This window comes from Pseudoliparis swirei, chromosome 8 (assembly GCF_029220125.1).
Source record: "Pseudoliparis swirei isolate HS2019 ecotype Mariana Trench chromosome 8, NWPU_hadal_v1, whole genome shotgun sequence".
NCBI lineage: Eukaryota > Metazoa > Chordata > Actinopteri > Perciformes > Liparidae > Pseudoliparis > Pseudoliparis swirei.
The window spans coordinates 3,093,250-3,099,668 of NC_079395.1; positions in this window are offsets into that span (position 1 = coordinate 3,093,250).

Sequence of the window (6,419 nt, forward strand, 5' to 3'; positions counted from 1 at the left end):
ATAGGTTCTTTGAAGAACTATTTAAGGAAGTGGTTCTCTAAAGAACCCTGGTTTGAGAGGTTCTTTGTGGAACCAGAAATGGTTCTTCTATGGCATCACTCTGAAGAACCATTTTTCGGTTCCACATGGCTCCTTCATGGTTCTGTGTGTAAAGCTGAACTTTTTCCCCGTTACTCATTAGATTCAATGTGTTGTGCTATAATTTGATTTAGTGTATTTTCCATAGTGGACACTTCTCTGCTAATGCTACATGCTAATCTCTGCTAAAGCTACATGTTAATGTCTGCTAATGCTACATGCTAATGTCTCACGATGTAAACTGGGTGATGTCAGACTACACTCTATGTAGGTTAAATCATTCCTGTGTTCTAGTAATTCTCAACCGATGCATTTACATTCATAAAAAAGATCCAGATTAGTAATTTTAAAGCACCTTCATTCATTTTTAATTATGTTTCTCCTCGTGCGGCCGAGAGAAACGTGACCCAGTTTGCCATTTGGTCTTCACAGCAGGACCCAGTAATCAACTTCCTGCTGCACTCGGCGGACCACTTCTCATTGAGCCCCGTTCACTGGGGGGCCGTTCGGCGATGTCGTAATGTGCAGTCATTACTGCAGGCGTCGTAAAAAATAATACACCAGCGGGTAAAGAATGACTGAGCGTTGTCCCATTAGCGGGGCATATTGTTTTAGACCCCTCGTATTTATTAAGCGAGCGATGAAGTGTTTTTTTCATGAGCTCCAAAGAAGCCAAAAAAGGCAAAATGATATATTCTAAGTTTGTGAGATTGATTGCACGAAGTTAAAAGGGAATTACACGACGTCGTTAAGATTCTTAGTCGGCGACGCAGGAAATAATGTTGGAGAATTTCAATTCGATCCCCCTCTACGCCCATTATTTATACATACACATATAGTATATATATATTATATATATTATACACAATATGTATGTATTATAAATATAAATTATATATATATAATATAATATATATATAAAATATATATGATTTAAATATATATATATATATATTATATGATATATATATATATATTATACACAATATGTATATATTATAAACATAAATAATATATATATATAAATATTAAATATAATTTATATATTATATACAGTATATACAAATATATACAGGACTGTCTCAGAAAATTAGAATATTGTGATGAAGTTCTTTATTTTCTGTAATGCAATTAAAAAAAAAAAAAAATCATCATTCTTCTTTATTCAACAAAAAAACTGAAATGCAAGCCTTTATTCTGATTTATTGCTGATTATGGCTTACAGCTTAAGAAAACTCAAATATCCTATCTCTAAATATTAGAATATCATGAAAAAGTATACTAGTAGGGTATTAAACAAATCACTTGAATTGTCTAATTAACTCGAAACACCTGCAAGGGTTTCCTGAGCCTTGACAAACACTCAGCTGTTATAAATCTTTTTTTTACTTGGTCTGAGGAAATATTAAAATTTTATGAGATAGGATTTTAGAGTTTTCTTAAGCTGTAAGCCATAATCAGCAATATTAAAAGAATAAAAGGCTTGCAATATTTCAGTTGATTTGTAATGAATCCAGAATGCATGACATTTTTGTTTTTTTAATTATTACAAAAAAATAAAGAACTTTATCACAATATTCTAATTTTCTGAGACAGTCCTGTATATATATATAGAACACTTAAACCGAATATGTGAAATGGGGGGCGACTGATTCATGATGCCGCTTTGTGGCCGACCCCCCCCCCCCCCCCCCCGTCGAACGGATAATGTTATAATACAGAGTCCAGTTTTCAAAAACCTCCAATAAAATGCCAAAAAAGTCAAAGTAGGTTATGCATGATTTTTTTATGTTGTGAAATGTGTTTGTCATGGACTTTATCAACCAATAAAGTTGTGATTCTACGAGTCACATCAATATAAACGAGGTTATGTGTCTTCTCTCTTTTCCACTCTTTTCTTCCTTGATCAGTGAAATGTTTCATGCACCTTACATTTCCCTAGATGTATTTGTTTCATGTGATTCATTGTTTCCCTTTGGCAGATATGTAACTTTCCCTCGGGCCTTTTCTTGGGGCGCTGCCTTCACCAAGAGCCGATTGACTTGAAGCCCTTTTTGTTGCCGCGGTGTGAAGCCCCAAAATACTACACTTCCTGTGTTTTGCCTTCTTGGGACAGGAAGCAGCCTGGACTCTGAGATCAAAGACCTGCAAGTCCTCCCGTATCAAGGTTTTTATGGGCGGGGGGATCCGGGGACAAAGCCTACTCTTGAGGGTGGAGGAAGATGTTTACTTAAGAGGAAGGCGGAGAATGAAATGTGTAGTAGCTGAAGCGGGAGGAGCGGTGGCGTCTGGGGACGTCAGATAGTAAAGAGCTTCCTGGATGGAGATTACAGAACACAACACCCCCCCCCACACACACACACACTTTTAGTTAGGACTCGAGGTCTAGTCACTACCAGTGGCGGTTCGTCCATAGGGGGTGCTAGGGCGCCGCCCCTCTTAAAATTTTGAGATAAAAAAAAATAAAAATAAATACATCCTGTCAAAAAACATGATATGCCAAATCATTTAAAGAGTAAATATACCGTGTTGACGCGCTAAATGTGTGTGGGAGACCGTCAGCCTGTCAACAACCACTTAAGTTAATGTGAAAAAATATAATATATCGCCACTCATTATCACAGAGAGAAGCCCCTCCCCATTTTCGGGACACCGGCCCAACGTGTGTGTGCGGGAGCGAGCAAACATTTCAGTCGTTTCGGCAAGGACGGCTTCTCATTGGCGGATGAAACGTGAATCTTGGGGCACAAAAATGTGCGCTCTGGCCAATGACATTGTTTTATTATTTCACGTGACTGGACTATTCGGCAGATCAGAGACCGGTATCGTTCCCTCAGCCAGAGAGCTCCACGGAGCTACGGGAGCAGGTTGCTAACGGAGCTGTCAGCTGGAGGCTCAGTGAGTAATGCGCTGTTTAGTTTCCCCTGTCTGTTGTTCCAAAGGGACTGAAACTCTCTGGACTACAACGGGGTGAGGGATCTAAAGAGCTGCAGACAAGTGGAAAGCACAAATCTTGCCGCAGTTATCTAGCTAAGAGCATGAAGCTAACTCGCTAACAGCATGAAGCTAACCCTGTTTGCAGAGCAGAGCAGCAGAAGGAAACTGAACTGGCATCGAAAACACAACAAAGAAGTTCTGAAAAACAGACACATTCCCTCAAGAATAATGAAACAGGCTGGTTACAGACATGATTGACTTTAACCAGAGAGTTATGGAGAAGTTTGACCACTTTAAAGAGAGGAGGCTACTTGTCTTTACAGTAGTGGCTCTACTCTGTCACCCAATGTAACATGTGATCTCTTTCTGACTCTATTCTGCTCTGAACCTCTTTCATGTGAGGGTGAAACTCTTTTATTTTGCAAACCTCTGAAACCCAACCCAATGTTTCTTAAAGCTGCTCTGAACCTCTCATGCCCAAAGTTACAGTGTGTTGATAGTTGTTATAGGACAGTGTTGAGCACGGTGTGTTCTTGAAATAAAGCTTTGTTTTTTACAATATTCTACTCAAAACCTCTTTTCTTCTCATTGTTGAGTGCTATTTAAACCGGGTCGCCCAACTGCGCCCCCCCCCCCCCCCCAAATTTCACCAGCCGCCACTGGTCACTACGTGTTTTAGACCTTCATTATGCAAAGAAGAAGAAGAAGAAGAAGAAGAAGAAGAAGAAGAAACCTCATGAGCCAGAACTCAAAACAAAGTGAGATTCAGAACACATATTATTGGTCTATTGGCATCATCTTTCATTTAAGTGCTTTTATTTATTCACATCCTCATAATAGTCATTATTTATCAATAGATTCTTCAAACTATCTAAAATGCTGTAGAAAAAAATAAAAAGTGCCAAGCAAAGTGTTTCTCTCACCAGCTCACGTTTTTAGAAACTGGTGGCGATTTTTGCACGATAACCGACTTTTTAATTTAATTGATTTTCAAAATGTCAAATCATAATGCTATTTGTTAAGGACCCAAAATATAATGCAAAATACAAGAAATGAAAATAAAAATACAGAGCAGATAGGAGTTTTGGCTATCGTTAAGTCGAGGTACATTAGACTCCAAAAGGTTATAAATAAAAAGAACCAACGTGAAAAATACAAACAAAAAGGCGTTAATCTCCCGTTGTGAACGTGTTCCTACTGGCTGAGGGACAAGTTACATTTTAGAGATGATTCATCTTTCATTGAAGCGCCTTTTTTATTCACACCCTTATAATAGTAATTATTTATCAATAGATTCTGAAATGCTGTAGAAAAAAATGAATAGAGCCAAGGAAAGTTTTTCTCTCACCAGCTCACATTTTTTTGAAACTGGTGGCGATTTGCACGATAACCGAATGTTTAACTTGATATACTTTTAAAATGTCAAATCAGTGTGAATATTTAAGGTCATGATTGTTGAAGTTAGTGGAGTGGGAATCTGGTGCGTGAAAAAAAAAAAGCAGTTCTACTTTTGTCCAGAGGGGTCGCGAGAATCAAACCGAAATGTGCGATCTGGGATTCAGTTTGAATGAAAATGTGTTTCAATGACCTGGACTTGTGTTGACCTCGTCGACCCCGCCGTGAAGGAGCTGTGCACGAATATTTAAGATGAGGTCATGATTGTTCAAATTAGTAGAGTGGGAATCTAGTGGAAAAAAAGCAGTTCTACTTTTGTCCACAGGGGTCGCCAAAATCTTGAGAATATGAGAATATGCAATCTTATTGAATCATTTGAATCGTGAGCACTGAAACACTGAAGCACTTTTCTTGTAATACAATTACTTGTTTTCATAATAAAATAAAATATTCTCTTAAAATTGAGACTTAATTCTCTTAAGTATAAAAAAAAAATCAAAATCTGGAAACGGTGACCCTGATACTCTATAACAGGGGTCCCCAAACTTTTTCCTGAGAGGGCCACATAACGTTTCGCTTGTCTGCTGGAGGGCTAGTGAGAAGTGAGAGTGTGCTCACCTGTGCGCACACATCACAGTTGAGTGGTGCGCGCGCGCATCACCGCTCGCTGTGAGCGCTGCGCGTGCAGACTGCATTTAACGGAGCATTGCGTGCGCTCTGATCGCTCTTTTAATGAAGTATCGATATTAAAAATATGCTAAATCACATCGTTTTTAACGTACGGGTACTTTGTTAGTATCGCTACACCGTGCAGCGTGACAGCAGCAGATGTAGCGGACTAACATTCAAGCTAACCTAACTTCCCTAACGCTGTGGACATCTGAACGCTGATTGGCCGAGACGCGACACGTCCCATCAAAGATGTTTTATTGTGAAGAAGAGCACCACTTCACATTTTCTCCGCGTCTCACTGCAATCTCAACGGCAGCGGGCCAGGTGAAAAAAATAATAAATCGGAACGCGTCTCTGGTATTGTTCAGGGGGCCGGTCCAAATGTGGAGGCGGGCCGTAGTTTGGGGACCACTGCTCTATAATATATATAAATCTATTATACTGTATATAGAAATATGTTATATATTAATAAAAATATATTATATATATATATAAATCTATTATATATATAAATCTATTATAAATATAAATATATATATATTATATATATAAATATTATATGTGTATATAATAGAATTATATGGAAATATAAATCTATTATATGAAAATGTACTATATATAGTACATTTATATGTATATTATATATATATATATATATATATTATATATAAATAAATATATTATATATATATATATATATTTCAGACAGTCTGCCGGCAAATCTGTCTGAATAAAACAGGAGAAAGCCTTGTGGCGGTGGACGTGGCGGTCTGGGAACTGAGAGATAACAGAGTCTCAGAGCTGTTTACGACTCAAACTGAAGGGGCGACATTTCCTGGACGGCCGTGTGATAACATTGTCACCAGGCAGCGTCGACGCTTCCTCCTCCAGAAAGGTTGCCTTGAAACCTGGCGGTCATTTTTAGTAAAGAAAACACACGGAGAGACGCGCGTCGGCTGGAGGGCTTTCCAAGGACTGCGTGTCAACAATGGCGCCTCCATGAGAACGAAGGCAGAAGCCCAAAACAACCACGAGGTGTCATCGGGGCCTTCCTTCCTGGAGTAAGCCTGAAACCAGCTGGACAGGAAGCAGATGAACTCGACCGCACGCCGGACTGCAGGTGACCCAACATGTTTATCACTGTGGATTCACCTCAAACTAACGAAGGAACCCGTAAATCCTTAAGTATGAAGTAGAGAGAACTCAGCTGCTTTCAAACTATTACTTATCGATGGAAGAAGAGCACAAAATGCACTTTTTTGGGTGAATAAAATTTTTACAACTTGTTGTTTACTTGCAGAATGTTAAGGATACCCAAAATATAATGCAAAATACAA